Raw genomic sequence first — 17,245 nt, forward strand, 5'->3', positions numbered from 1 at the left:
CACACACACACACAAAAGCCAAAAACCATGGTGCACACCTGTGATCCCAGCACTCGGGAGGCTGAGGCAGGAGAATGCTAAGTTCAAGCCCAGCCTAGAGATTTAGTGAGACCCTGTCTCAAAATAAAAAGGGCTGGCCATGTTAGCTCAGTGCAAAGGCCCTGGGTTCAAACCTCAGTACTGCAAAGGAAAAAAGCAAGAGGTGGAGAGGCATTCTGTTCTAAAGCCAGGTAACTGAGCCGGGTGGGGAGGGCACAGCTGGGTCTGTCACCGCTCAGGTGGTGGCAGGTGCAGAGATGTGGAGGGTGCAGGACAGAGCCGCCAGACAAGTGCAGAGGGGATGCCTGTCACTCCCCGCACGAGCCCCCGGCTCCCTGATGGTCGCTGGACTATGTCCCAGCCTCGGGCAGGTGGCACCGAGGAGGGGACCTCAGCTGTGCAGAGCAGCACGGGTCCTGAGGCCGGAACAGAAGCACGGGTCAGGCCTGGAGGACAGCGAGGGAGGCCGGGTGGGGTGGCGCCCCTAGCGGCGGCAGGAGCGGCCGGGAGCCCCAGCTTCTCCAGACAGTGGAGGTGACACACACCTGAACACGGTGCCAGGCTGAAGAGGTGAGGGGAGCAGGGATTCGCCCGGCCGGGCTGTGCCCTGCTGTGCCCTGGGGAAGCCTTGCCAGGGCCCAAGGCGGGCACCAGGTCCGAGCAGGCAGGAGCCATCGCTGCCCCTCCTAGGAAGATGCCACAGTGATTGGGGCTGGGAACCCAGTGTGAGCCCGGGGTCAGCTGCACGCGTGCGTGAGCAGAACCGCCCGGATTCTTCCTGGAAAGGCACGGGAAAACCGCCCCCGCTCAGTGGTGTCTCTGCCAGCCGCGCCCTCTTCCTCCCCACAGTCCAGGACTCCACACACTATTTTCTATCTGTCGCTGCCCTGAGCTGGGCTTCCTTTTTCTCTCCACAACCCAGGCTGTGTGTGTCCCCACTCTCTAACCACAGTCCTCCATCCAGCAGCTGCCTAGGAAGCCAGGAGTGGCCTGTAATCTTAGCACTCCAGGAGGATGAGGCAGGAGGATCTCAAATTCAAGCTTTAACTGGAAAACAGCAACTTACTTAGCCCCTGTCTGAAAAATTAAAAAGGAAGGCCGGGGACTTAGCTCAGTGCTGCTGCCACCTGCCTTGCAAGGACAAGGTCCCAAGTTCAGTCCCTGGAACCAAATAAATAAAAATTTAAAAGGGCTGTGGATGTACCTCAATATGAAAGTCCTGGGTTCGATCTCTAGTAACTCAAAAAAGAAAAAGAAAAAAAAAACAGCACGGTGGCACGCCTGTAATCCTAGCACTAGGGAGACTGAGGCAGGAGGACTGCTGCAAGTTTGAGGCCAGCTTGAGCTGTGTAGTAAGCTCAAGACCATCCTGGACTACACAGCAAGACTGACTTAAAAAAAAAAAAAGAAAGAAAAGAAAAGAAAAGCGCTCAATCCACCCTGCTTGCACACCAAACCTTTGAACCTAAAGACCGCCGAATACCCAGGAGCCCTGGGCCTTGTGGGTGGGACTGGCGATGGAAACTGGATCTCACCCTGTAGCCCAGGCTATGCTCCTGCTGTGACCCTCCTGCCTCAGCCTCCGGAGTGCTGGGATTACGGGCCTGCACCACCACGCCCAGCCCAGAGCCTTGGGCTCTGGGAGCTGTGACCCGGCTGAGCTGGCTCCAGGGCCTGCACCTGATTGGGTGCTGCCCCGACCCGATGCGGAGGTTCCTGGTTCGCGGAGCTCCAGCTGCGGCTCCCGCAGCCTCACCAGCGACGTCCTCCCCACCACTGTCTCCCTTAATTAAGCTTCATTTAGCTGCCATCTGTCCCCGTTCAAAACGGCTCCATGTTTTGCGACTCTAAACAGGAATTGTTACTGGGTTTGTAAACACGGCCTCCCCACCCCGCCGGAAAGAATCACAAAACGCTTTGGAAAGTCATAAATGCGGGGGGCGGGGGCGGCGGCAGCGCGAAGTCCTAATTGCTGGGTGGCTTCCGCGACGCAATCATTTTATATACGGAGGCTTTGTACAAAAATCTGCTGTCAATGAAAAGATGGAGATTAGGGAAATGCTGGGAGTATCTCTGAGCGAAAACAGTAATAAAGCAATGATCGGCACAGGAGCACTGGCACCTGCACCTGTACCCCAGCCACCCGATCGGGCCAGGTCGCCGGTGTTGGGTCTGCAGCCTCCCCAGAGCACATCCACGCCCACCTATGGGGACGGAGCCCAGGGCACTCCACCAAGCTGCATGCCCACCCTTTTTCTATTCCTTCTTTTGAAACAAGTCTTGATACATTCTCCAAATAGGATCCTCCTGCCTCAGCCTCCAGAGTCAGATTACCAGCATGTGCCACCACATCCAACCTACTCTTTTTTTTTTTTTGGCAGTGCTGGGGATAGAACTCAGGGTCTCCTGCGTGCTGGACAAGGGTTGTGCCTCTGTGCTACACTCCCCGGCTCTCCCTACCTCATGACTGTAAAATGACTGTAAAATTTCACCTCCTTTTTTAAAAAAAATCATGCTATTACAACCAACTGTAATAACTATTTCTGTGGTATTATTTCCTGCCTTTCTCTCCTGCTATCAGCTTTTTTTAATAACTTTTCCCCCTTGAGACAGGATCTCATTATTTAGTTCAGACTGGCCTTAAGTTCACCATGTAGCCAAGGCTGGCCTCAGATTCATAGAGATCCTCCTGCTTTAGCCTGAGACACCATGCGCAGCTCGCTTGCTTTAAAGCTTGGTGACGGCAGGAGCTGCATCTGTCTTGTTCACTATTATATTCTAGCACCTTCCACAGAGCCAGAGACACTAAATGTGAGGGCAACAAGGGGCGGGAAAGGGGTGAACTGATTTGCTGCTGCTGCTGCAGCTGGGAACCCAAGACCCTGTGCTGGGTTTGTGCTCTACCGCTAAGCTACATCCCAGCCCCATAAAGAAGATTCAAAGGGTTAGAGCAGCCAGGCATACAAGCTAGCGCTCACCTATAATTCCAGCTGTGCAGGAGGATCCCGAGTCGGAGGGCAGCTTGAGCTAAACAGTGACACCCTGTCTCAAAAAGAGCCGCGCTAGGGGCTGGGGTGCAGCTCACTTGTAGAGGTTTGTCCCCAGGTGTGAGCCCTGGGCCCCCCCATCCAAACCCAAACATAAAAATACAAACAAAGGGCCAGGGGTTTAGCTCAGTGGTGCCGCTGCCTGCCTAGTAAGCTCAAAGTCTGGAGTTCGATCCCTGGTACCAAAAAACAAAAACAAAAACAAAATTTGCACACAAACCTGCCCCCTGCTAACCCAGCCATTGAGCAAGACCTGCTGTGCGCTGCAGATAGTCACGATGCAGCAAATCAGTGTTTCTTCATTTCACATCAAAGAGACTGCGATCCGAGAGACAGAGGCCACATCCGGGTTACGAAACCGAGCGCCGCAGGTTGAAGAGACACAGGACACCCCCTACAGCCAGGCCACAAGCGCTGCAGCTGCAACCACAGCGGCCGCCACCGCGGGTGGAGAAGCCGCTCACTGGGAGCTGCGGGGAGGGTCTCTGCTGCCCCTCAAAGAGTTTGAAAGAAAGGAGTAAGGCACATTTGAGAAGAAAGAAACCACCACGTCAGCACCTGGGGAGGCTGAGGCAGGAGGATCAAAAGTTCGAACTCATCCTGGGCTGAGACAACTGTTTTAAAAGAAAGAAAGAAAAGGATTGAGGAGGTGGCTCAGTAAGGAGACCCTGTGTTCAACTTCCAGTACCAAAAAAAAAAGGAATTGTCACTTGCAAACAGAACAGCAGCTCTGCTGGCCCCTGCACCTGGGGGATTCTCCTGCCCGTGGTCCCCAGGGCCCAGCTCTGAGCTCAGGGGCTCAACTCAGAGGCTGCTCAGCTCCATGCTCCGCACCCCCCAGCCCCTTTCCCACCTGACAAAGGACTGCTGGGTTGTGCCACCAGCCAAGGTCTCCCCTCCACAGCAGCCCAGCAGGCACTCTGGGCACTGAGAATTGAGGACTGAGCACAGGTGCTGTTGTCCTCTGTAGAAAGAGCTGGTGTGGGCCAGGTGAAAAGGTGCATGTGCATAGCCCCAGCTACCTGGGAGGCTGAGGCAGAAGGGTGGCAAGTTTGAGCCCAACCTGGGCAACTTAGCAAGACCCTGACTCAAAATTTAAAATGAGGGCCAGGGATTTAGCTCAGTGGTTCCTGCACCTGTCTTGAAAGTGCAAGGTCCCAAGTTCCAGCCCCGGTACAAAAAAAAAAAAAAGAGAGCTGTGGATGTAGCTCAAGACCCAGACTCTAGGTTTGATTCTCACTACTGGAAATGGATATGGAGGGAGGTGGGGGGGGTGCTGCAGGACTGAGCTACATCCCCAACCCTGTTTTTATTTTTATTTTGAGACAGGGTCCCTAGAGGCTCACAAAGTTGCTAAATTGCCCAGGCTGGACTTGAACTTGTGATCCTCCCGCCTCAGCCTCCCTCAGTGCTGGGATTACAGGCCACCAGGCCCAGTGTACTGAGGGTTTTTTTTGCCCATGAAAACAGTAACTCTACTGGTCCCCAGGAGAAGGACCACCTCAGGGAGACCCCTCCGGGCACAGGGAAGAGGGCAAGCGACTCCCAGTCTGGAGGGGAAGAGAAATGCACCTGTGGACTCACGGACAGACTGCTGCGTCCCTGTGTCGACTTCCAGGAAGCCACTCAGGGGCCGGGTGTCCCTGCCTTTCCCAGGCGGGACCTGCACACAAAGGGCTCTACCGGTGAACTGCCCTGGAGAAGGGTCGCACGTACCGGAAGTGGGTAGCGCCAGAAGCGGGTAGTGCCGGAAGTGGTTGGCAGAGCCCCAGGAGGAGCCTCCGGGGTCTCCCAACTCCGGGGAGGTCTGGTGTCTTGTTTTGCTCTCTCCCCTCCTCCCTCTTTCCTTGCCGGGAAATCTGATTAGGACTTGGAAAGCTGAGCCATCTTAGGATCGGGTTGCCAGATTTAGCAAATAAAAAGAGAGGGTTAAATTCAATGAGAATGTCAGACGCAACCAATAATTATGGGGTTTTTAGTTTGGTGTTGGGGGGGTTGTTTTGCTTTTATTTGGGTTTTCTTTTTCTTTTTTCTTTTTTCTTTTTTTTTTTTTTTTTTTTTGAGACAGGATCTTGCTATGGAGCCCAGACTGGCCTTGAACACATGCTCTTCTTGCCTCAGCCTCCTGAGATGATAAGGGTGCACCAACAGAGATTTCTTTAGTAGGCATATGCTCCATGCACGATGTGGGACATAATTTAGGCTTTATAAGAGAAAGGCCGGGTGTGGGGTGCACACCTGTGATCCTAACACTAAGGGAGACTGAGGCAGGGGGATCGCAAGTTGGAGCCCAGCCTGGGTAACTTAGTGACTTAGCAAGACCTGTGCCCAAATAATGAATGAATGAGTGGACTGAGGATGTAGCTCAGTGTGAAGGCCCTGGGTTCAATCCCTGGTACTGCAAAACAACAACAACAACAACAACAAAACCCAAAAAAAACCCAGAAGGCTTTGTTGTTCATCCGGGATTCACTTTGGCTGGGCCTCCTGGGCTTTCCCAGGCAGCCCTACCTTAGCGACCCGACTCTGCTGCCCAGGATGCTCTGTCCCAGGGCGCAGACTGCCAAGAGAAGGCCCCGTGGGAGGGGAGGAGGAGTGTGGACACCGGCTCCATCTCTATTCTCAGGGACCTGCTGAGGCGGCCCTGTGCTTGGTCTCTGAACTTGGCGGTGATGCTCAGCTGGACGCTGAGTTGTCTGGGAGGCTCGGGCCATCTCCCGTGAGCCTTGATGGGGGCTCCCCCCGTGGAGTCGCCCAGCCTGGGTCCCCAGCGCAGAGAGCCCGGCGCCACACTGTCCCTCCGGCCTCACGGCCCAGCCATGGGGCAGGGTCCCTTCCCAGAGCGAGGCCTGGCATCTCCGGTGCCCCTCCCACTGACACCTCCCCTCCCTGCCCTGCAGCACCCGCCCCTCCGGACCCCCAGACGCCTGCCCTGGGCTCCCACCAGGGACAGCAGAACCCTGAGGGCACCGCTTGTCCTCAGCTCAAGTCTGGCCCCTGGTCTACACTGTGCACACAGCCCGTGGGAACAGCACTGCTGAGTGACACCACGGAGCGCCTGGCTGTGGACTCCATTCCTTCTGAGTGTGTGCTCGCGTGTGTGGTGTGGGCCTGGGGTTGGAACCCAGAGCCTTCACACTGAGCTGCATCTCCAGCCTTTTTTTAAAATTTTTTAAATTTTAACACAAGGCCTCACTAAGTTGTCTGGGCTAGGATAGAATTTTCGATCCTCCTGCCTCAGCCTCCCAGAGTGCTGAGATTACAGGCGTGTGCCCCCATGTCTGACTCCTTTCTCTCCTCTTACAAAGCTTTTAGACACTTATATTTTATCACAGTATTCACAAATGTTTAATGCGACAGTATGAACCGCACAGAATAAAACACAAACTTCAGCCAGGAGAGGGCATGGTGGTCCCTAATTCAGAGGCTGAGACAGGAGGATTACAAATGTGAGGCCAGCCTGGGCAATTTAGCAAGATTCTGTTTCAAAATAAAAAATAAATGAAAAGGGCTGGAAGTTTAGTAGTAAAAGCGCCCTGGGTGCCAACTCCGGTCCTGCACAGACGGAAGCATCGCCCATTTCCCATCTTTCTGCGGCCTTCCATCGGGCTCCTTGACTTGGACACACTTCACCTCTGGCTGATCACACGCACACTCTCACATGTTTCTCCTTTGTTCCTCTCGAGGAAGGCAGAGCACGCGGTAGCCAGGCAGGCTCCTCCTATTCAGCATCTACCAAGAGCACTGTAAATAAGTAATGAGGCTCCACCGTTCTCAGTTGAGAAGCTCAGGGACGGAAGGTACAGACTGCTAGATGACACCCCATCTCTTACATGTCCTCCCTCTGTCTCCCTCTCTCTCTCTCTCTGTCCTTTAGAGACAGGGTCTCATTATGTAGCCCAGGCTGGCCATGAACTTGTGGTCATCCTCCCGCCTCAGCCTCCCCAGCATTAGGGTTATAGTTACATGTCAACATGCCTGGCTATTTCCTCTCATGGTCACTTTTTTTTTTTTTGGTACCGGGGATCGAACTTGGGTCCTTGTGCTTGTGAGGCAGGCAGCGGAACCACTGAGCTAAATCCCCAGCCCCAATGCCTGGTTTTTTCCATGCCTTTCTTCATCCCCCTCCCTAGAGGTGACTTCGGTCCCCTTGACCATGGACACTTCTGGCCCTGAGGTTGGAGTTCAGGTTCAGGGCAGGAAGGAGAGTTTCCTACGCATATCAGCTCCCGTGGCTCCAAGTATGGCGTGTGCTACTGAAAGCACAAGTGTCCTGGAAGTCTGTCCCATGCAGCCATCCCTGTGACCTGTGGGAGGTGCATGCCAGGACCCAAAGGTGCCTGGATCCTCAGATAGTACAAAACCAACTGCGTATTCTGTGTGTTTCATCTGCTACCCAGCTACCATCAATTTTGGTTTATCTAGTGAGGCACAATAAGCGTTGACCAATGAGAGCTGACAGTAAAGTGAACAGTTATAACAATTCACTGTAATAAAAGTTATGTGAGGTCAGGGGCAGTGGTGCACACGTGTTGTTCCAGCTCCTTGGGAGGCTGAGGCAGGAGGATTGCTTGAGCCCAGAAATGCCAGGCTGGAGCTGCAGATTTGGCTCAATGGCATGGTGCCTGCTTTGCAAGTGCAAGGTCCTGAGTTTGATCCCCAGTACTGAGAGAAAAAAACAACATCTTAAAAAATAAACAAAAGCCAGACGTTGTGACACACACCTGTAAGGTCAGAGTCAGGGAGGTCAGGGAGAGGTCAGGGAGTCTGAGGCAGGAGGATTGTTGTGAGTTCAAAGCCAGACTGGACTACACAGTGACTCAAAAAGAAAAAAAAAAGTTACTACTTTAATTTTTATACTCTTTCTTCTTACTCTTTTTCATTTTGAGACAGGGTCTCCCTGAATAGTTGCTCAGTTGCCCGGGGCACCATCACTATGTCCTCTTCCGGCAGAGAACCCACCCACGGTTGTACAATCAGTACCTGGCAGATGCGAGATTCCAACCAGGGCGGTGAGCTTGGAGCCATCATGTAGTTTCTGCTACACAGGGGCTACAGGGAAATAATAAAGGGCTGCAGTCCACGTGGTCACCATAGGGATGCAGGGGCACAAAGTACGCAGAAACCGAGAGGGACACAGCTGCCCTGCCTGGAGGAGTGGAAGGATGCTTTTGTTTTTGGTACCAGGCATCGAACTCAGGATCTTGCATTTGCGAGGCAGGTGACCTGCCGCTTAGCTAAATCCCTGGCCTGAAGGGTGTTGTAAGGGAGGAGCTGTCATTTCTCAGCTGAGTCTCGAAAAGGAATTCTCAACTTGGTAGGAGGAAGATAACCCAAAGTCTACATAAAAGAAGACAGATGGTAGTCCCAGCACTCGGGAGGCTGAGGCAGGAGGATCGCTGTGAGTTCGAGGCCTGCCTGGAACTACATAAAGAGACCCTGTCTCAAAACAAAAATGGAAGATAGGTGTGAAGCATCATGTTCAACAAGTGCTGGTCCATTTGTTATAGAAGTGTTTCCCTGAAATTATAGTCAGGAAGGGTCAGGGATTTAGCTCAGTGCTTCTGCCGCCTGCCTCACAAGCGCAAGGATCTGAGTTTGATCCCTGGTACCAAAAAGAAAAGAAAACAAAATTATAGGTATTAAGTTCAGTAGAAAGCAATTGTTTTTTTTTTCTTCAATGGTTGGCTACAGGAATGCTAAGCAAATGCTCTACCACTGACCTACACCTCCAGCCATTTATTTCTGATTTCCCCTCCTACAGTACTGGGGATTGAACCCAGGGCCCTCACACTGAACTACATCCCCAGCCCACTTTTTTTTGTGTGTGTGTGTGTGTGTGTGGTACCAGGGAATCAAATACCGGACCTTGTGCTTGTGAGGGAGGCAGCAAAACCAATGAGCTACACCCCCAGTTCCCAGCCCACTTTTTGCTTTTTCATTTTGAGGTAGGGTCTCTCAAAGTTGATAAATTGCCTAGACTGGCTTCAAATTTAAGATCCTCCTGCTTCAGCCTCCTGAGTAGGTTGGATTACAGATGTGCCATTCAGCCCGGTTGGAGAATAATTTGCTTCAGATTAGATCTTTGCTGATTTCAATCACAGATTGTCTCCTACTTACAACTTCCTGACATTTTTTTTTTTTTTTTTTTTTTTTTTTTTGGTAATGGGGATTGAACTCGGGACCTTGTGCTTGCAAGGCAGGCAGCAGAACCACTGAGCTAAATCCTCGGCCCTTCCTGACTAGAAACCTTACTTCAAGTTGTGATTATTGATCTTTTCCCAGGCTATCAATATGCACTCAGATGCTGGGCAATGTGGGAGCCACATCTCCCATCAGCCCGGTGATCACAGGAGAAAACAGCTAGCGCTCTGCAATGCAGGGGCTTGCTAAGCTGTGATGCATGCTGGGATGGGTGTCTTTTATCTGTTAGTCATTTATACTCTTTTTTTTTGTTTAAGTGCTTACCTCCTATGTGTGGTTGGAGTCTGATCTTTTTCTTTTTTTCTTTTCTTTTTGTCATTTATACTTCTTAACTTACTTATTTAGTGGTCCAGGAACAGTCTACCACAGAGCTACATCCTCAGACCTTTTGTATTTTTTATTTTGACACAGGGTCTTGCTGAATTGCCCAGGGCAGCCTTAAATTTGGGATCCTCCCGCCTCAGCCTACCAAGTAGCTGCGATTCCAGGCATGTGCTATTGGTCTTGGCTTGAAGGCATTTTTTAACCTAAGATCTTTTCCCTGGCTCTGGGCATAGCTCAGGGGTGGAGATAGGTGTGAAACCCTGGGTGTGATCCTAGCACCACAAAACTATTCTTATGCCAGGCATGGTGATGAGTGCTTCTAAACCTAGCACAGTGGGGGGCTGAGGCAGGAAGATCACAAGTTCAAGCCCAGCCTGGGCAATTTAGTGACTCAGCAAGTGCAAAGGCCTTGGGTTTAATTCCCAGTACTCCCCCATTTTTTTTCACAATTATAACGAGTTTATTGCAACCTAACTTTTGCAACTGACCCAGATCCCACAAAACTGCATCCTCAAGCCAAAGATCCCCAGGGGTTTCGGCCTGCGGGAACACAGCCCAGTAAGGAGAGGGAGGCCCAGGGAGAATGCAAATGCATGTTTGCCTAAGCTGGAAGTTTATAAAAACTTTCCATGAGATGGCAGCAAGTCTTCAAGCACTCGTGGAAAATGGTCTTGCTGGGCGGTTTAATTTCTGGCTGCTGGAGAGATACGCTGGAACTTTGCCTGTCCTTAAATACAATCTAGAATTTAAAACATGAAACTGCTTCCGGGGTCGTTGTTTTCTGGACTGTGTTCCCTACCTCAGGATCTCTCAAGGTCATTTCCAAAGGATCTAATCAAAGAGGCAGAACTCGCTTCCCACCGTGGCTACTGGGAGCTGTGTTTAATTTTAGCCCTGCCAAGAAAAATGAAGGAAGCAGGCGAGCGCTTGGCATCCGGAGGCATCTTGTCTCTGCTTCGGCTGAGTCTGTCCCTTGTTTCCCGTCTCAGGCTGGCTGCCCAGCAGTTTCTGCTTTGCCGAGAATGACACTGATGTCCGCTTTCGCTGCAGGAAAGCTTGCCGGATTGTGGCGGACGCAGAATGGCCCAGCCCTGCTAGAAAAGAATCCTTCCATCGGGGCAGAAAAGAGTGGATGGATTAAGCGGGCCTGAGCCTGGCTCTGCTCTGACTCGCTGTGCCCCTATCTGATCTCTCTAAACTGCCTTTTGCAACCATAAATATGATGCCAGTATCCCCTGCGGGTGGGAAGGAAACAAGAGCCATGATAAGGCCTGAAAAGCTGTTTTCTCACTGGCCTCAACCTCGTAATCTTCTTGCCTCAGCCTCCTGAGTAGACCCAGTCGGAAAAAACACTTATTCTCATTTATCACATCATCACATTTTCCCCCTTTGCCTGTGTCCCATACCTGAGAGACAAAGGAACTAAAACCATAGTCTTCCTCTGCATGAGTTCTTCAACTGCTTCTGTCTCTGACTACAGATCGGAGTCCCCAGAGCCCTCACCCTATCCCAGGGTAGTTACAGTGGTCTCTCTGGGTGGGATGGATGTGTGCTGAAAGCCACCACTTCCTGAACCCTGTACATGCGGTTACAGGCGTGTGGCACCATGTTACACCTGTAACCCCAGCACTCTGGGAAGCCGAGGCAGGAGACTCTCAAAATCAAGCTCAACCCAGCCCAGATAACCTAGGGAGACCCTGTCTCAAAAAAAAAGGATGGGGATGCAGCTCAGTGCAAAGGTCCTGGGTTCAATCTCCAGTACTAAGAAATGAATAAATTAAGTGGCAAGCCTCTGCGTGTCCTTGAAAAGCCTTTGCCATATCCTGAGTGGTCATGTGATTCCCCCCCTGGGGACTCTGCCAGCCAAGGATCCAAAGCTTTGGCTTCAATGAATCTCCTCTGCAGCTGGCTCATATTCTACCCAGCAGACCCGGGAGAGGGCGTGCAGCGGCCCCGGGGAAGAAATAAGCTGGCTTCCGGTCACAATAGCATTTTGGGAGAATTATTTCACATTGACAGTGGTTGTTTGTGACGTGTAATTTGTGAGGTCTTTAATTTAATATAATTGCAAGGACACTCCTGGAATCCACGGCCCGATAACCAAAGGCGCTAGGTGACTCCTCGGATGCAAGACTTCAACATCTGCTACATAAAAGGAATAAGGGTGTGGTATCGTGTATGCCTTTCCCCCATGTGATCATTTTGTACTGCAAACTGGACCAAGAACAATTTTTAAAAATCTGCCTCCTTACCCTCTTGTTTCTTCCCTCAATGATGCTTCTATTCAGAGTTTTGTTGTCATTGTTTTGTTTGTTTGTTCTGGGTATTAGGGACTGAACCAGGGCCCTCCCCCTGAATTATATTCCCACCTTTTTTTTTTTTGGAGACAGGGTCTCTAACTTGCTGAATTACCCGGGCTGTGTTCAAGCTTGCAATCCTCCTGCTTCAGCCTCCCAAGTGTGGTACCACTCCTGCTCTAAACCTCTTTTCTTTCCATAGTCTGCTTCGGGTATTTAGTTACAGTGATGAAAACAGACAGATACACCATCCAGTCAAGAATAATTTTCATGAGGTGAGGGTATAATTCAGTGGTGAGGCACCTCCCTTGCATATTTGAGACCCTTGGCTTGATCCCTAAAATTGAAAACATTTTGTGAGGTTTTTTTTGTTTTTTGTTTTTTTGTACTGGGGATTGAACTTGGGACCTTGCGCTTGCAAAGCAGGCAGGAGAACCACTGAGCTAAATCCCTGGCCAGAAAACATTTTGTTAAAAGAATAATTTTCTCTTTTATAATCTATCTCTGTGAAGTATTTGCATACATTTAAACTGAATTCATTTTTTTCTTTGTTCAAAATGAGCCCTCAATGAACATCAACTATTCCCTGTTAAAGCTGAAACAATTTTGAGCCTGCCATGGTGGGGCACACCTGTAATCCCAGCACTTTGGAGGCTGAGGCAGGAGTTTGAGGCCAGCCAGGGCTACATAGCAAGTTCAAGGCCAGCCTGGATACATCATGGGAACTTGTCTCAAAAAATAAAAGAAATAAATAAAAAGAAAGAGAGCCAGATGTGGTGGTGCATGCCTGTAATCTCAGCACTTGGGAGACTGAGGCAGGAGGATAGGAAGGAGTTCAAGGCCAGTGCCTGGTCTACGTAGTGAGTTCAAGGTCATCCCGAACTACATAGTGAGACCTTGTCCCAAAAAACAAACAAACAAATAAACAAAAAACCTGAAACAATTTTCATGCAACTTTCCTTTCCAGGAATAATAACAAATGAAACAAGTCCTGCTTATAAAACATGGTGTTGACAGGTCTTGGTAAAATAAATGTGCATCCAACCTCCCCCAAAACAGAGGCTCTCTGGACAGTAAGCTAAATCCGTAGCTGGGGACAGGTTCATCCCTGGGAGGGCCCAGGTCCCGGGCCCCTCTCTGCTGTCCCAATCCACACTCCCCATCTGTTGCACTTTGGTTGTCATCAAAGCCACACCTGTGACCCATCCTAGTTCATGTCCCTACTCTGTGCCCGCCGAGCCCTTGACCTTGAAAACTGTCCTTACAGCCAAAGGCATCCACTAGTGAGTCTTTTTTATTTTCCCCTCCAAGTACTGGGGATTGAATCCAGGGCCTTTGTACTGAGTTTTTTATTATTATTATTATTATTATTACTACTATTATTATCATTACTATTTTAAAATTTGAAACAGAGTCTCACTAACTCACTAAGTTCCCTGGGCTGGACTCCAACTTTAAATCCTCCTGCCTCAGCCTCCTGAATGCTGGAATTAGAGGCGTGTGCCAGCACACTCAGCAAAATGGCACATTCTATGTGTTTCATTGCAATAAAAAATTTTAGCTAGGTGCGGTGCACACACCTGAATGCCAGCACTCTGGGAAGCTCGTCGTCTCCTGCTCTGCCCACCTGCACCTCTGCCCGTTCTTAACAGCAGTTCAATACACGGCTCAGCCACGGGCCCCCAGAAAGGACTCCTAGGCTGAGCACATCAGCACTGAGCAGAACTGAAACTCCAGCCCCTTTCCCACCTCCTCTCTGTCTCTATCACGTAACCACGCTGGGTGCTTCCCAGAATCAGGTTCAGGCCGGATTTGTCTTCCTAAGCAAGTGTTTTCAGCCCAATTGTGTCAGAGCAAATTCACAGCCACAAAGCAGATCTGAAAACTGGAACCTGACAGGTAAGTACGTAAAACACACTCACTTGGGCATGCGTACACGCCCACATGTATCCCATGCTTACACACGAGTATAGCATCACAGGCATACAGGCGCACTCACACACACATTCACACTCTTGCATACCACCACACACAGATGCACACTCATACCCTACACATACACGTGTGTGTACACATATACCTATAAGGAGTCATTGACAATTACTGCGACTGTTTAATTTTGTGGGGTTTTTTTTCAGTCAGGGTTTCACTATGTAGCCCAGGCTGCCCTCAAATGTGGGGAGATCCTCCTGCCTCAGCCTCCCGAGTGCTGTGGTAACAGGTGTGCACCACCACACCCACCTGAATGTTTAAATGTTAAGAAAAGTGAGAGACACACTGTCAGGAATCCCCCTCAAAATATCGCCTCTCTTTTTGAGAACACTCACCCAACTGCTCTTTGCACTTTCTGAAGCAGCTCTGGAAGTCCTCTTTCCTGAGTGTCTTTAGGAGATGCGATCAAAAATTCGGTGAATGCTCCTGCCAAGGGCCATCCAACAGAGAAACAGGCTCGTAAAACTACGACACTGTGTCCTCTTGTCCACATGTTCACCGAATCTGGCACCCACCATGTAACTTCTGGCTCTTCCCCCACATCAAAATGGGCACGAAAGGGAAACATTTCGACTGGATTCAGGACATCAAGGCAGCCACCACGGTGCAACTAAAGACAGGAAAGAGGACCCCGGAGCTGAGCTGGTTCAGAAAGTGTCGAGGACGACAGGACCGGTAGGTTGGAAGCCAGGGGAACAGACGTTGAGAGAATCATGGCCATGTGTTTTGTACTGTTATACGTTTCTGAAAAACACGCATTCACCATATTTTTCGATCACACCGCACATTTCACCTGGATGGGAAAGCACGGAGCAGCGCTTGGCGGGACATGAAAGTCGTGCAGAGGGCGCGGGTGCGGCCCAGAGGTGGGAGCCCGGCTGGGGCACCAGGGGCTCAGGGGTCCGCGGCCCCGGAGATAATTTGATGTGACTGAAAATTATTTGGATTGGGTTGCATTTATCATCCCCCGGTAAGGTTTTGGTCCCAGGAAAGGATGGGTGAGCCCTATGAGATTACTACTCAGGTTAACATTCTCTAATCCTGAATTGAGAACCCTAATGTTCATGTTTGGGTCCCTTTAAGCCCAAGATCATTGTTAAATGACAAACTGTATCATGGTGTGTTGGGAAAACGGATATTGATTCTTCTCCCTGATTTTTGATTTGTGAATTTAGGATGATTTGAATTTAAGATGGTTTTTCATTTCATTTCATTTCTTTGCCTGCTAAATACATCGTCATTACTGCCTGAAGTGAGCCCGGTAGCAGAAAGCTACCATCACATATTTTTATACAGTCAAATAAATCTGAGCTGGTGACCTCACCACACACAGTTTATTATACAGCTGTCACCAGGAACCATCTGTACAGGTTCAGGATGACAGGGAGACTTGTCGGACCTTTTCAATGAGGAGTATCCGTGATATGAACTTTCTTCCCCTCTAGTTATTCTATCAGATCTCTCTCTCCCTCATTTGCTTTTGCCTTGGCAGCAGGGCTGGGGCACCAGGGCCTCGGGGCTCCGCGGCCCGGGAGCCTCAGAAGCCCGTCTGGTTCAGCAGGTTTGGCTCAGGTTGCTCCCGCCCCTCCCCTCCTTACCTGCAGCTGCTCGCCAGCCACGGCCCTGGGCCCGGCTCAGGGTGGGTGGGGCGGGCCGGACAGGAGGCCGCCAGCAGCTCTGCTCGACCTCGACCTCCTCTGGTGGCCTGGCCGCGGCTCCTCCCGTGACTGTCCCCATCCTCTGTGCTGTCCCCACTGTGGGACAGGAGGAACGAAGTGGGGAGGGCTCGGCTGGATCCCACAAACCGCACCACCTCTTTGACCGGCCCCACGTAGCTCCTGGAAGTAACAGCGGACCCCGGAGGCCCCCGCCCAGCCGCTGCCCTGGCCCTGAGGGGCTTCCTCGCACAAGTGGGGAAGGGGCCTTAGCTGGGCTTGGTGGCTTGGGCTGGCGCTCTGGAGAAGAGATCCCACAGGGCGCCGCCCTCACAGGCCTGCTGCTTCCTTCCCCCACGGCTTCCCCCTTCCCTCTGCGCAGCATCTCCAGTCCTTTTTATTTTGAGACAGGGGCTCCTTAACTTGTTAAAAGGCTCAGGCAGGTCTTGAATTTGCAATCCTCCTGCCTCAGCCTCCCAGAATGCTGAGATTACAGGAACACACCACTGTACCCTGTTAGCGTGTCTCTCTCTAAAATTTTTATTTATTAATTTTTTTTCCGGTACCGAAGATCGAACTCAGGACCTTGCACTTGTCAAGCAGGCAGGCAGGCACGGTATCACTGAGCTGCACCCCCAGCATCTTTCTAAAAATTGTATATTTTTAAAATTACTTACTGATGTATTTGCAATGCTGGGAATCAAACCCAGGGCCTCACACGTGCTAGGCAAGTGCTCTGACCCGGAACTCACTGTATAGCCCAGGCTGGTCTCAAACTCACAGCCATCCTCCGGCCTCAGCCTCCCGAATGCTGGGGTTATGGGAGTGCGCCACCACGCCCGGCTTGATTTTTAAGGGTTAAATGTGAATGTACCTGACCCAGTCCCTTTAAAAAAAAAAATCTTCTATTTAGGGCCAGGGATTTAGCTCAGCGGTTTGGTGGCCTGCCTTGCAGGCGCAAGGACCCGAGTTCGATCCCCGGTACCAAAAAAAAAAAAAGGGGGGGGGACTGGGTTTTAGCTCAGTGGTAGAATATTCTTAGGTTTAGTCCTTAATATGGACCCCCCCCCAAAAGAGAAAGAAAAATGTAAATGTAGGACCAGGGCTTTAGCTCAGTGGTTCCACTGCCTGCTTCGAAAGTGCAAGGTCCTGAGTTGGATCCCAGGTACAAACAAACAAACAAAAGAAAAGAAAAATGTAAACCTAAACATAAATGTGCCCTAAAATCCAAATATTCCACTCTCAGCTATTCACCCAAGGTTTAGATAAAACCACTCATGGCAGCCTTATCCAGGATGTCCCCAAACTAGGACCCACCCAAATGTTTATCGCAGATAAACAAGCTGTGGCACATCCACAAAAAGGAAAACCACAGAACTGGTGGTGGGGCATGGCGTTGCATGTCTACAAAATCCTAGCACTCTGGGAGGCTGAGGCAAGAGGATCTCAAGTTTGAACCCAACGACCCTGCCTCAAAATTTGTTTGTTTATTTATTGTGCCTTCACTGAATAACGTGATTACAAACAGGTACTAAAAAACTGCAAATGTGCATGCTTCACAATAGCTCTTCTATCTCACCTTTTTCCAAAATCTTATCTGTTTCATTAACAATCTATACTCTTGGGGGATGTAGCTCACTGGCACTGTGCCTGCCTTGCAAGGTCCTGAGTTGTTCAATCCCTGTTA

The 17,245-nt window shown here is 50.6% G+C and overlaps 1 pseudogene; it reads right to left on the reverse strand.

Moving 5' to 3' along the window:
- Positions 1-14,678: 14,678 nt before the first annotated feature.
- The window catches only part of LOC104858748, a 6,134-nt pseudogene continuing 3,567 nt past the window's right edge, over positions 14,679-17,245 (reverse strand).

The sequence above is a fragment of the Fukomys damarensis genome, unplaced genomic scaffold, assembly GCF_012274545.1.
Source record: "Fukomys damarensis isolate Sample0158 unplaced genomic scaffold, DMR_v1.0_HiC HiC_scaffold_17, whole genome shotgun sequence".
In the NCBI taxonomy this organism is placed as follows: Eukaryota; Metazoa; Chordata; class Mammalia; order Rodentia; family Bathyergidae; genus Fukomys; species Fukomys damarensis.